The following is a 15,596-nucleotide window of genomic DNA, read 5'->3' as shown; positions in this document are numbered from 1 at the left end:
TTATACATCAGCAGTGAATAAAATTTACAAGACCAAAATTCGTTTTCTATGTTATTAATGGCAATGCATCCATAAAAAACAGATGTTCTACAGTTAATCTGTATGGGATCTGATTTTTTTTTCGCACCCATAATCTTGAGTCTCATCCAAAATACGGAGTCTAGTGCATGCTGTGATTTTTTTCATGTGGAAATCCGGTCCGTATAAAACTGCAATCATCTGAACAGCCCCATTAATTAACATTGTTTTTTTTTCCTCGGACACCACTCGGACTGAAAATACAATTCTGTGCCTAATGGTGATCCAAATAGTTAATAAAACCACAGGTCGCTAAAATAAACTAAGGTATTCAGGTGCTGATGTATTCCAATAAAGAAATATTTATTGTCATCAGAATAAACTATTCTACTTTGCAACAAAATTTTATTTGAATCACACCTTGCTTGCAGACTACGCTGACGTGAATAATAGTCCATTTTTGTTGCCAGTTTCTAGATGACGTCACATGAACCTTTACAGGGTTTTAATTGAGTTACACCTTGTGATTACACAGAGCCAGAAAGTCCTTTTTTAGACCCTGTACTTTGATGATCACTGGACATAAAAGTATCCAGTAGTATAACTGTATTAGGTCAATAACTTATTAGGATAACATTTTTACATTTACAGTATGAACCTTTATATACACATAAAGGAACCAACCTGAAACCAGTCTTTATTACAAGGACAATATTAGCCTCACACTGTAGAGAGATCTAAGCTGGACTACGACTTTTTAGGTTATATATACATGATAAATCCTTTTAATTAGCATCAATATCAACATATAGACTTTATTTACATAAAGATACTGGAACAATGTATTCATTCTGCCAAAATAATTTCATTATCTTTCCAGCACAGGAAGGGAGTTCACTTAGTACTTGCAATCTCATGGACTTGCATTGGGTCAGGAAGTTTAACATTTCTCTAAAGGGTGTGAAAGCACGTTGGATACACTCCAAAAATTTGTTCGCATTAGCATTATAAAACAGAAAAGAAAGGACAAACAAGCTTACTTCTGTAGAAAAATAAAGGAAGCTGAAGTCATTCCAGAAAAATACAGTTTATGAGTAGGAAACTGGCAGGCATAAAAGAATAATTTGTGAAACAGTAAATCTACATATACATGCTCCTTATGCATACTTAAAGGGATATTCTGGTAAAGCAACACTTATCGCCTATCCTTAGGATCCAACACCTTTATACCAGCTCAATGAAGGTGTCACACTACTTTATCAAGTGCCCTGTCACCTTCCTTGTCCAACCATGAACAGTACCATACTGTACATAGAGATTTGACTGTGCCTGTACTGTAGATCAGTCCCATAAACTTGTAACACTGAGCTCCTGTGAGCTGCAATACTCAACACAGCATCAACCAAATGTGCCTCGTTTTGCTTGGATAAATAATTAAAAAGATTATGAGTTCCATATAGATCTCACCATTTTCTTCATTCATTTCCTTTGCACTACCTGGATCTACTTGAGTACTCCATTGACAATCGGACCCAGGGGTGTAAGGATCATTGACCCAGAGAGTGCGAGCCTGCCCGGGCCCGTGTGGGAGGGGGGCCCACAGATGCCAGCGCATATTTTAATAGGATGTGAGTCCGAGGATAAACATTCAGCTGAAATGCACTGCGGCACAGAGACCCGCCGGGTCCCTGCACTGGAATACATGCTGCCGGCCAATCAGAGGTCGGCAGCTGACATCAGCATGCAAGTCACTGGCTGCTCATGGCAGTGATGTCATGCAATGCCTGTCGCTTTCACGCTGATGTCAGCTGCCTGCTTCTGCGCCAGCCACAGAAGAGGACGCCACTCGTAGTGGGGGCGGAGGAGAGTGAGTAGAATTGGGTTTTTTTATGCATTAAAGAACAATGGCAGAACAGGGGACATATATACCAGGATGGGTCACAGACAGTATATACCAGGATGGGGGACGTATATACCAAGATGGGGAATATATATAAAAGTATAGGAGATATATATACCAGGATGGGGTACATATATTACAGGATGAGGGACATGTATACCAGGATGAGGAACATATATACCAGGGTTGGAGACATGCATACCAGGATGGGGGACATATATATATCAGGATGGGGGACATATATAGCAGGATGGGTGGCATATATCAGTATTGAGGACATATATACCAGGATGGTAGACATATATATCAGGAAGAGGCCCAGGATGGGAGATATACAGGTGCTTCTCACAAAATTAGAATATCATCAAAAAGTTAATTTATTTCAGCTCTTCAATACAAAAAGTGAAACTCATATATTATATAGAGTCATTACTAATAGAGTGATCTATTTCAAGTGTTTATTTCTGTTAATGTTGATGATTATGGCTTACAGCCAATGAAACACAAAAGTCATTATCTCAGTGAATTATAATAATGAACAAAAAACACCTGTAAAGGCTTCCTACAGGTTTAAAAAGGTCCCTTAATCTGTTTCAGTAGGCTCCACAATCATGGGAAAGACTGCTGACTTGACAGCTCTGCAGAAGGCCACAAGGAGGGTAAGCTACAAAAGCTGTATATACAGTACCTGTCACGCAAGGTGTGGGAAAGACTTAGTGCAACACAGAAGGAAAAGGAGCCCAGACACTAGGGAAAGGGGGTAGTGGAGACCTCCTAGTCAGGTCTAGTGTCACCCTGTCTCAACTACTGTCCCTATATTGGCTCTTCACCAATTGCCGCACACGTGCCTTGCCCTGATGTTCCCTGGCGTATGGCTAAGGCTAGGGAAGGGAGGAGATGAGCACTAGTCGATCTCCACTAAACTCTATAGACAACAAGGGTAGACAAACAGGGGTGATTGTTTAGCTTTAAACGACTACAGACAAATGCGCACACGGCCTCAAGCTCCAGAGAGGACGAAGTACTGCTCTCACTAAAGCCTCACAAGTAGTAATGAATATCGCCGGCAACTCTCTCTCAGACACACCAGGAATTTATACACTCAGGCCAGGGAGCTAATTAGCCAGAGGGAGGTAGGCGCTAGGTCCTAGAGACAGACAGCATCTAAGAAGATGTCTGTAATGCCAAACGTATAATCTCCTGCAACCAACTGCAGGGTGACTTTCTGTCACCTCTGACACACCCGTGACAGTACCTGAAAAGGACCTAGGTTGGGGAACATTAGTACAGGATGTAGGACATTACTATATAATAGGTGAGGGGGGCAGCACTTATGTCCTTATAGGATTTAGATTTAAATTTCGCATCGGGTCCCATCGAACTCTAGTTACGCCACTGTCTGGACCCGTGTACTACAAATTTCATTGGCACTAGCATTCTGGCAACTTGGGTGCCTATTGCAATTACTAGGCTCCTGCAACGTGATGAAATCATATGAGACCTAGTTGTTAGGATGATGATGTACATTGTGCTTCAACGTCAAGATGTTGATGAGGCTTTATAATCACAAGTGGTGGTCAGGATGCTGGCATTCGAGTGCCAGCCAATTTAGTTCACACTGTCCTAGTCACGGAGTACCGAGCTGAACATTCAACCCGGATGATATGAATCTTTTTGCTCACCTCTAAGCACAACAATTAGATACTAACCACCTAATCTAAAGGGCCCCATACAGAATAGATAAATAACGCCTAAACGATGGTTCAGATGAGTATTTGACCTGCAGCTATCTCTCCCGACTCCTCCATACACAGAAGCACTTGCTCTTATGTTTTCTACTAGAGAGCAGCTGTAGATTTCTTTGGTGGTGGCATATCTCACTGAGAATAATAGGATCGGCTGTACAAAATCAGACTTGTTGGATCCTCATTTATCCCAAAATCATCTGTCAGGGTAAAGCTGGGAAGCCCCCATACATACTATACTGCTGACCAAGCCCGCTGATACCGGAGTGGTTCAGCTGAGGTTGATCTAATATGTATGAGGACCTTAGCACTCTTGAAACCATTTTAAGACATGATGTCTTAAATCGGTTATTTACATGTATGTAAGATATTTTCAAATTTTTTCAAACACATAACATTGTCGAGAATGTACAGTAAACAAGTATCATATGTGGCTTTATTAGGGACTATTCATCATATGTTATAATATATCGTGACCATGGTACAAAGAAGTGCACCATACAGAAGTAAAAATTACCAAGCAGATGCTAATGACTAATGAAGGAGTTTTAGGAATTTTGTGGAGTCTAAATTATCATATTTTTGCAATGATAAAAATTCGGAACTAATGCTTATGTACTGTACTTCTTAAATATCTTTCCCAGGTTGTACTTTTGTTGTGAGATATAAATTGATAAAACAGACAATAAAATAAAAATCAATTTTGGCAAACATTAGCAATAAGTAAACAAATGTCTGTAATTTACCTTCAGTGAAAACTTTAAACCACTTTTTGCCCCTTTTACTTCAGGATCATAAATTCAGTAGTTTATACTTCAACATGGGAGAAAAATGCTTTGTTTCTACACATTTGCAGGAGTAAGGTTGTCTCGTGTTTTCAGCCCCAGCAAAATGCTCTTTAAAGCTCCATAAAAAAGCCATGGACCTTTTTCACAATAATGCTAAATGTTAATCCAGACAACTGAATGTTTTTTTCCTTCATCACAAACTATATGTTAAAGGGAACCTGACAGGTGATACATGCTACCCAAACTGTGGGCAGCATGAATCAGCTAATAGCTGAGGGATCACAGCCATATACTTTTGACTCAGAAAGTTTGAATAGCATCTTGGGACCGAGCCGCACTATGCACTAGTCATACTGACGGATCCCCGGTGACTGATCTGAAGTTACAGGTCTCTGCCTATATGTGTGTATACACAGAGACTTATCAGTCACTGTCAGTGGTGGGGGAGAAGAAGCCACCAGGGACCCACCTGTACGACTAGTGTACAGTGCAGCTTGGTCCCTGGCAGCTATTAAAAGCATGCCATTCTTTGAAACACTGCAACGACTGCAACGTTTGAGAATGAAACATACATGGCTGCAATCGTACAGACAGTGGCTGATATATTGTGCCCACAGTTTGGGCAGCATTATGTACCAACTGTCAGGTTCCCTTTAAAGGAAATGTGCAACATAGAAAATATGTAAAACTTCCAGCAGAGATTCTCTGCAATTATTTTCTACTGTGACTAATTTGCAAGGCACATACTTATAGTAGAGAAAATGTGCAGAATCCATGGTGTGCTGCCAAAATGTTTTACACCATTTATTTATGATCCTTTTTCACACCCACTGTCAGGTATTTGGTCAATTTGTACGGTAGCACCTACCTGAGCTGTATGCATCTCATACTTTTCTACAGTAGTGCAGCACCCATTCATTACATCTCAGAATATCAGGGGTATACAACTTTTTTAGGCCTGCGGGCCACACTGTCAGAGTGAAAAAATTCCAAGGACCACAATAAAACTTAGAGTGGTTTTACGACATGCAACATACATAGAATATTGTAATTGAATGATATAAATGTCATAAATGTGCAAGTTCCAATTTTAGGACAACAAAAATGAGGAGTCACCTTCTCACCTTTTGATATTCTAGAAAAGAAGAGACCAAGCATGCCACTTCCTCTATTGTTGTAAGTTATTAAAATGTGTTTCACTACCCCATAAAACTGGATTGAAAAGAACCTTTCTGGGGAGCAACACAGGTGCCAGATGACTGTAACGTGGTGCGGGGCCAGCAGCAGTCACGGGCACGGGGAGAATCATCCATGTCCCACCATGCTACAGGAAAATGGGTGTCCTGGCTAGGTGTGCTGATGTTATCTTGGCAATACGCCTCTGCAGACAGCACGCTGACTTTTGACTTGGCAGGCCGAGACTAGATGAGGTAGAGATGAATGAGGAAGACCAGAGTCAAAAAATAAACTTTTCTTTACTTAACTACTTGATGAGAATACACATCAGATGGCAGGCACAACTCTTCATGAATGTTTCTTCTGAATTATGAGGAGACAGGCACTTTCCGGTTACACGTGCCAGTACATCCAGCAAACCATTATGGGAAGTTCCATCTTCCCTGTGAGGACAACATGGGTCGAGGTATGTCTCTACGGCCCCTCACATCTACTCTCAGCTCCCAGCTTATTTGCGAGGACCTCACTGGCTGAGGTGCGTCAGTACAACTCCTCACTAGTACTCTCAAAGCCCATTCGATGACAGCCACATGCTCCTTGCCGTGCAACTGCATCTTCAGCTCTGTGTAAGAGAACTCGTGTTGCCTGACAATCAAGATGGATGAACTGGAAGCAGAAATATCTACAGGTAACTATGACATAGTGGGAATAACCGAGACATGGTTAGATGAAAGCTATGACTGGGCAGTTAACTTACAGGGTTACAGTCTGTTTAGAAGGGATCAAAGAAATTTTAAAGGGAGTGGAGTCTGTCTATATGTAAAGACGTGTCTAAAGCCTACAATACGGGAGGATGATTGGGAGGGAAATGAGGAGGTCAAGTCCTTATGGGTGGAGATACATTGGGCAAAAAACAATAATAAAATTATCATAGGAGTCTGTTATAAACCACCAAATATAGCAGAAGCCACGGAAAGTCTATTAATGAGACAAATAGACGAAGTAGCAAAAAATAAAGAGGTGATTATTATGGGGGACTTCAACTACCCCGATATAGACTGGGAAACCGAAAGCTGTAGATCTCAGAAAGGAAACAGGTTTCTGTCAATTATCAAAGACAATTATTTGTCACAACTTGTGCAGGAACCAACTAGAGGGACGGCCCTTTTAGACTTAATATTAACTAACAGGCCAGACAGAATAACTGAGGTGCAGGTCGGGGGGCACCTGGGAAATAGTGACCACAACATTATACAATTCCACATGTGCTTCAGTAGGGTGCCCAGCAAGGGAGTCACGAAAACACTGAACTTCAGGAGGGCAAAGTTTGATCAGCTAAGAGATGCCCTTCACCTTATAGACTGGGATAGTATCTTTAGTAATAGGAGCACGGATAGAAAATGGGAAATTTTCAAAACAGTCCTACATAGTCACTGTAGAAGGTACATACCTTATGGGAATAAAAGGGCTAGGAATAGGAGGAAGCCAATGTGGCTAAATAAGGAAGTCAAGAGGGCAATGAAAAACAAAAAAAGGGCTTTCGGTAAACTTAAACAAGAAGGCAGCGAGGAAGCGCTAATATCTTATAGGGAAAAAAACAAAATCTGTAAGAAACAAATAAGAATAGCAAAAGAGGAGACAGAGAGACTAATTGCCAAGGAAAGTAAAACGAATCCCAAACTGTTCTTTAACTATATAAACAGTAAAAGGATTAAAACTGATGGCGTTGGCCCATTGAAAAATAACCTGGGTAAAATCATAGAGGGCGATGAGGGTAAAGCAAACCTACTCAATAGCTTCTTCTCCACTGTTTTCACAAAAGAAAACAATTTATCGGAGGAAATGCAGAGTGATAAAGTAAACCCTCCACTAAATATCACCCACCTAACCCAGGAGGAAGTTCAGAAACGCCGAATTAATATCAAAATAGACAAGTCACCAGGCCCAGATGGCATACACCCCCGGGTACTAAAAGAATTAAGTAATGTGATAGACAGACCGCTGTATCTTATATTCAAGCACTCTTTATGGACAGGGACTGTCCCACTAGACTGGCGCCAAGCAAATGTGGTACCAATATTCAAAAAGGGGTCTAAAAGTGACCCTGGGAACTATAGACCAGTAAGCTTAACGTCTGTTGTGGGTAAATTGTTTGAAGGATTTCTTAGAGATGCTATTGTGGAATATCTTAATGATAATAACTGTCTAACTCCATATCAACATGGATTCATGAGGGATCGCTCCTGCCAAACAAACTTGATCACCTTCTACGAGGAGGTGAGCTCACAGCTGGACCGGGGAGAGTCAGTGGATGTTGTATACCTTGACTTCTCCAAAGCGTTTGATACCGTGCCACACAAAAGGTTGGTATATAAAATGAGAATGCTTGGTCTGGGGGATAATGTGTGCAAGTGGGTAAATAGCTGGCTGAGTGATAGAAAGCAGAGGGTGGTTATCAATGGAGTAAGCTCAGGGGGTGTCAGGGTTACTAGCGGGGTGCCTCAAGGGTCTGTCTTGGGCCCTATATTATTTAATATATTTATTAATGATCTAGTGGAAGGGTTCCATAGTAAAATAGCAATATTTGCAGATGATACTAAACTTTGTAAAGTAGTTAATACAGATGAGGATAGGGCACAGCTACAGGAGGATTTAGATAAATTGGGGAGTTGGGCCAAAAAATGGCAAATGGGGTTCAATGCCGATAAATGTAAGGTCATGCACATGGGAAAGAAAAACAGCAGTCACCCATACATATTAAATGGGAAACCGTTGGGGAAATCTGACATGGAGAAGGACCTGGGCGTCTTGGTTAATAGCAAATTAAATTGGAGTGCCCAGTGTCAGGCAGCAGCTGCGAAGGCAAATAGAGTCATGGCATGCATCAGAAGAGGAATAGGGGCATATGATGAGAACATTGTTCTTCCTTTGTATAAAGCGCTGGTAAGGCCGCACTTAGAATATTGTGCACAGTTCTGGGCTCCGGTGCTCAGGAAAGACATATTGGAGCTAGAGAGGGTACAAAGGAGGGCGACTAAGGTAATAAAGGGAATGGAGGGACTAAAATACCCAGAGAGGTTGTCAAAATTAGGCCTATTTACGTTGGAAAAGAGAAGGCTTAGGGGAGACCTCATAAACATGTATAAATACATCAGGGGGCAGTACAGAGATCTCTCCCATGACCTGTTTATACCAAGGATGGTGACAAAGACGAGGGGGCACACTATGCGTCTGGAGGAAAGGAGGTTCCTGCACCAGCATAGAAGGGGATTCTTTACGGTCAGAGCCGTGAGACTCTGGAACTCTCTGGGAGAGGAAGTGGTGATGTCCAACTCACTTAATGAGTTCAAGAGAGGCCTGGACGCCTTTCTTGAGAACAATAAGATTACATCTTATGCTTAGTGATAGTTAATTAATCCAGGGATTTAATCTGACTCCCAGATTGGTGTCGGGAAGTGAATTTTTCCTCAGTGATGTAAATTGGCCTATACCGCATGGTTTTTTTTTGCCTGGATCAATGCTGCGGAATAGCTGCAGTGCACAAGAAATAGGCTGAACTGGATGGATGCTTGTCTTTTTTCGGCCTTATAAACTATGTAACTATGTAACTATGTGTCTTAGTTTTCTCTCTAGTATAGATAATGTTTGGCTAAGGCTATGTTCACACGTTGTGTTTTTGCTGCTTTTTTTCTGCAGGCAAAACCTGCTCTCTTGGCAGTAAAGAAGCTGCTTACAAAAAACAGGTTTTGCTGCATTCTTTGCTGCGTATTTGCTGTGGGGGGTTTTTCTGTGCTTTTATTGTTTTTTGTGCATGCTAATAAAGTTTAGTGGCCCAAAAAATGATGCAACTTCCTTAGGTTTTTGCTGTTTTTACACTTACTGATTGCTTTCAATGGGTGAAAAAATGCTGAAATAAGTGACATGCTGCAGTTTGAAAAAACACAGCAGTTTTCCAATTCAGTCAGGAAAACAAACAATGTGTGTGCATGAGATTTCTGAAATCTTAATAGATTTTGCTGGTACTGTAATACGCAGCTTAAAATTTGCATAAAAAAACAAGCAAAAATGCAACGTGTGAACATAGCCTAAGTCCTGTTTATCTGAGATAAGGAATCTTTCCTTCAGCTTAATCTACTTTAAAGGGAATCAGTAAGGTGATTTTTTTAGTACAATACTAATTAAATAGGACTTGGGAGGCAATTCAGAATATGTATCTTTTATTGCTGTAGCTTCTCCAGTTTTCTTGCTGTAAGCCCCGGAGAATTCACAGCCGCATGCCTGTTAGTCAAACATATGTAAATTCAAAATAAATATTCACCCCTACCCTCCGCCCATAATCCTACCAACCTCTGAGCACCGACATCAGTGATAGTAAAAATCTTCACTGTCATTTACTATGACTGATGTCTGTGCCAAGAAGTAGGCGGGATTATAGAAGTGGTGGGCAATGCAAATTATTTTGGATTCACATATGCTTGACTAACAGGCATGCGGCTGTGAATTCTCCGGGGCTTATAGCAAAAAAAACGGAGAGGCTACAGCGGTAAAAGTTACATATTTTGAAAGGGCTACCCAAGCCCTATTTCAGGATAGCATTGGGATAGTACTAAAAAAATCGCCTGACAGATACCCTTTAATTGGGCCTCCAGGCCTTCCGCTGAAGACCTTGTCCCACTGCTCACCTGAGCAATATTTTATCCCTTTAAGTAGGCCTCCTGGCCGGGGCTAAGGACCTTAATCCTGCTGCTTACCTGAGTAATGTTCCGTGCTGGTAATGATGCCACCTGGCCTGGGTTAAGGACCTCAACTTCCCCTTTATCTCTGCTAGGCCCCCTGCCTGAGATCCAGACTCCTGCTCCCACTAGATCCTTGATTTCATTCAGAACGTACTATCTGACATATCATGATCTTCCCTCTTTGCACACAACACCGTTTCTATGCAGGTCTGCAAGCAGTTAGTCCATGGGTCTGTTACTTCTCAAGTACTGTCTCGGAGTCCACCTCAACAATAACATGAAATTGCTTTCCTGGTAGTGCCCAGGTAACTCCTCACATCCTGGGCTGGTTCCCAACTATTAACCCTGGCTGCTGCTAACTAACTGTTGCTGGGCAGAAAATAGATAAAACAACATTAGAACATTACAGTGCTTGATATAACCATAGGATATTCAATGGAAAGTGTGGGCAACTTCTCCACTACCTTCATATGACCACCATTTTGTTAATATTAGGGGGTTCCAGAATTTGACCATTTGTACTTATTGTTGTGCTGCATTATGCACCACTCCTCTTCTCCCTGGCAAGGAAAAAAATATTTCAGCAATCTGTAACCAGTTAGTTGGGGGCCACACTGAATGATATTGTGGGCCAAAATGGCCCCCGGGTATCAGATTATGCACCACTTCAGTATACCATTTATAGTTTTACTTTGTACAGTTTTATATTTGTATGTTCTACATTTTACTGAAAGCATGAGTGGTCTGCAACCCTTTCATGACCTGATGATTTTTTGTTTTTGCTCTTCCCTTCAAGAGTCATAACTTTTTTATTTTTCTATTGATATAGCCGTGTAAGTGACGCGCCCCTGGGCCTACTTGGTGTAGCGTTGCGCACGCGGGGACTAGCCGGAGCCGGGCCTGTTGGGGGTAGTAGTCTCGTGGCGGTGACCTGGTCCGTGCCCAGGGAGTCAAACTGTGTGGCTGAGTATTAGCAGTAGATGTTGGACGACTACGCCACCCATTGAATGCAGCTATGGAGCTGCCGCTGCAGGGCAGACCGCTGAGGCCGGTGGAAGGATTGTGCAGCGTGGATGGTATAACCCCCAACGGGAGGGGTATGGCCTCAGGGCAGCCGACGTGGATGATGGGGGTAGCAGGAACCACTCAGAGACGATGCGGTGTAGTTCAGGGTCTTTACTGGTGATAAAGATAGACCCTCCCGGAGTACTGGCTAGCGATCGGGGCCTGGTCAGTCTTTGAGCAGATGGGATTTCCCCTGGCCAGGCGGAGTTGTAGGCCTCCCCAACTAATTGTACTCTACTGGCTACCTTGCTAGAGGCGGGTAAAAGTAGCCCACGTCCCTGAGTGTTCCGTGTGGTGCTCACCCGTATGGCCGGTGACTCGGGGCCTTCTAGTGGCTTCCGCTCCACGACGGCGGTGCTGGTCCCACGCGTGTGACCGTGCCTTCGGGTTTCTTGGCCAGAGGACCTGAAATCCCCTGCCGGTCGGTTTCTGCTGCTGGGTAAGGATTAGTCCCCACAGCCTCGGACTCCGGGTCCGGTAGTAACTCTTCAATCAGGGCGAGCTCTACAGCTGCCAGCCCCTGATTCCTTTTAGCACGACTTCCCCAGAGCTCCTGATCTTTCTTGTTCCTAAAGCTGCTCCACTACAGACCAGACTGTGTCTCTGTGTTCTCTGCTCTTTTCTCCCTAACCCTGCCTCAGCCCTAGTTTTATATAGGGGAAGTTCTTCCCCTCCCAGGACTGGGCAGGAGGTGTGGAATGCATAGGATTCCTGACCAGGAGACCTCCCACCTGCTCTCAGACATAATATGGCTATTACTGTGGAAACCAGACCCCTGGGGTGCCATATTCCCCCCTAGTGAAATTTAGTACTCCGGGACTAAACATATTTTTGTAACATAACAAATTACAAACAGAAACAACGCAATAAAGAAAAACATTAGGATGGTCACGGCGTGTCCGCAACCGGGTGCAGTTTTTGAGAAAACAAGGGTGTCCATTTCACCAAAACAGGGAGACGTAACCAGGTAGGGGTCTGTCCTGCCCCGAGTCCTTATCAGTCTTTTAGTCCGTCCTGGGTTACGCTCCAACTATATGCACAAAGGATTCCCGGTAAATCCACCAAAGACTCCTACAAATAACTAGAAACACATAATTATACACAAGCAACAATAAACAGGTAAACATTAATAAAATAGCTTGAACATTTAGATCCTCCACCGTATGGGCAACTGGCCTCTAGTGACCCTAGTGGACCTACGGAGCTGGCTGACTGGTCCTGAGCTACAGGGTATAGGAGCTGTCAAGGGTAAACTGGGCAGCCGTCTACGGACTCTTTGGCTCACTAGGGGTATGGCAGGCTCACTATAAGCAGAGGGTTGATTCTCCTGGTCTGCTTGTGTGGGGTCTTCTGCCTCCTGGACCGGCTGTTCTTCCAGCTCTACCTGTGTCTCCGTAGGCACTTGGGATGCTGGTTGGAGGAACGTGAGGACGGGTACCACAACAGCACCATTGACTTGAGTCCAAGACCGAGGGAAGTCTCCGAGCACAGTACTAACCATATCTTCCCTTTTCTCTACGGGTCGAGGGTCTTCTTGTTCCTCTTCAGGGTTCCGTAGCTGTTCGGGACACTTCTTCAGGTGATCCCGGGATACAATGGCTGTGGTTTCCCCTCCGTCTTTACTGATTGTACAGATCTTTGGGTTGTCGTGGCTTGAGGGCAGTACGGTGTACGGGTCCTTCTCCCACTGGTCGTCCAACTTGTGGAGCCGTCTTTTCCTCTTCAAGACCTGCTCTCCGGGCACCAGGGGAACAGCGGGAGCATACTGGTTGTAAGTTTTCTCTTGTCTTTCCCTAGCTTGACAGAGACTTCGCTCCACGCTCTCCTGTACTTTCCGGTACTGCTGCTGCCTCTCTGTGTCCCAGTCTGCTTCTGGTGAAGTGTCCTCGGGTGTCAGGACTCCCATCTCCAGATCAACAGGAAGCTTACCAGGTCTTGCCCTCATTAGGTAAGCCGGGGTACAGTTGGTGGAACCTACAGGAATGTGGTTGTATAGGTCCACCAGGTCGGGCAGCTTTTCAGGCCACAGACTACGTTCTTCCAGGGGCAATGTTTTCAGAAGATCTATCACCACCTGGTTCATTTTCTCACAAAGTCCATTAGTTTGCGGGTGATAGGGTGTTGTTCTAATCTTCCGGCAGCCATACAGGGTGCAGAACTCCTGGAAGACTTCCGCTTCAAAGGCAGGCCCCTGGTCCGTCAGCACCTGCTCCGGGTATCCGTGCGGACGGCAGAAGTGCTGCTGGAAGGCTCTAGCTGCTGTTTGAGCCGTTAAGTCCTTGACGGGGACGACAACCAAGAACCGGGAGTAGTGATCCACGATGGTTAACGCGTAGACGTAGCCACTTCTGCTTGGGGTCAGTTTTACATGATCCAAGGCTACCAGTTCCAACGGCTGTCTGGTGATGATGGACTGCAGGGGAGTCTTCTGGCTGGCACGGTCCCTCCTTCTTAGGTTGCATGGGCCACAGTCTCTGCACCACCTCTCGATGGTTCCTCTCATGCCTACCCAATGGAACCGCCCGCGCAGCAGGAACTCCAGCTTCTTCCATCCGAAGTGCCCAGCTCCGTCGTGGTATGCCTCCATCACCATAGCTGCGTCTCTTCTTGGCACCACTACTTGCCAGATTAGTTAATGCGTCCGGGAGTTAACCATTCTGCGGCACAACTTCCCCTTGTAAAGGAACAGTCGACTCTTCTCAGCCCACAGTTGCTTGGCTTCCTCCGGAGCGTCTGGGTCAAGGCGTGCATCTGGCCGAGTCAGCATCTCCTTTACCAGTCGGACAGCAGGGTCACTGTCTTGTGTCTCCGCCCAGTTGTAATGAGGTAATGGGTTGAACGTAGCGGATTGCTTACTCCTTACACGGTGGGAATACTGGATAGTCCCATGACGGTGGAACGCGGGGAGTTCAACTTCTTCCAGTTCCTCTGAATCTTCCCCTACGTCCGGTAGGTTCGGCATCCTGGACAGGGCGTCCGCGTTGGTATTGGAGCGTCCTGCCCGGTATTTGATTGTAAATTCATAGTTGGACAAGAGGGCCATCCATCTCTGCTCTAGGGCACCGAGTCTTGCAGTGTCCAGGTGTGTCAACGGGTTGTTATCCGTGTACACGGTGAACCGGGAAGCAGCGAGGTAGTGCTTAAAACGTTCGGTGACTGCCCACACCACTGCCAGGAACTCTAGCTTAAATGAGCTGTAATTCTCAGGGTTTCTTTCGGTGGGTCGCAGTTTTCGGCTGGCGTAAGCAATTACCTGTTCCTTCCCCTGCTGGATCTGGGACAGTACGGCTCCTAGCCCGATGTTACTGGCGTCGGTGTAGAGGATAAAGGGCTGGCTATAATCAGGGTACGCCAGGATTTCATCCCCCGTGAGGGCCATCTTCAGCTGGCGGAAGGACTCTTCTTCCAGCTTCTCCCATCTGAAGGGTGGCTTCTGGTTCTTGGCCTTCCTGGACTGGCCTATCAGGAGGTCCTGCATAGGAGCTGCCTTTCTGGTGAAACCGGGAATGAACCTTCGGTAGTAGCCTACCAACCCGAGGAACTGCCTCACTTCCTTTACGCTGGAGGGGCTTGGCCATTCCTTAATTGCGGTGATCTTATCAGGGTCGGGAGCCACTCCGTCAGCACTCACCACGTGTCCCAGGTACTGCACCTTTGGTTTCAGGAGGTGACACTTGGAGGGTTTCACCTTTAGGCCGTAGTTTGCCAGGGCTTCGAACACTTCTGCCAGGTGTTTCAGGTGGTCCTCGTAGGTCTTGGAATAGACGATGACATCGTCCAGGTATAACAGGACCGTCTCAAAGTTTCGGTGGCCCAGACAGCATTCCATCAATCGCTGGAAGGTTCCTGGTGCGTTGCAGAGTCCGAACGGCATGCAGGTAAACTCGCTAAGTCCCATCGGGGTGGTGAATGCGGTCTTCTCCCGGTCCGCCTCTGCTACAGGAACCTGCCAGTACCCGCTAGTGAGATCCAAAGTGGAGAAGAAGTTAGCAGATTTTAAAGCAGCCAAAGACTCCTCTATCCTTGGTAAGGGGTACGCATCTTTGTGTGTGATACGGTTGATTTTCCGGTAATCTACACACATTCTCATGGTGTTGTCCTTCTTTTTAACCAAGACTAGTGGAGCTGCCCAGGGGCTACAGCTATCCCTGATTACTCCAGCCTCCTT

This window comes from Phyllobates terribilis, unplaced genomic scaffold (genome assembly GCF_046119375.1).
Source record: "Phyllobates terribilis strain yellow unplaced genomic scaffold, ASM4611937v1 Scaffold_3__8_contigs__length_932513732, whole genome shotgun sequence".
Lineage (NCBI taxonomy): Eukaryota > Metazoa > Chordata > Amphibia > Anura > Dendrobatidae > Phyllobates > Phyllobates terribilis.
The sequence above is the reverse complement of the archived record's forward strand: the minus strand, read 5'-3'. Positions refer to the sequence as shown.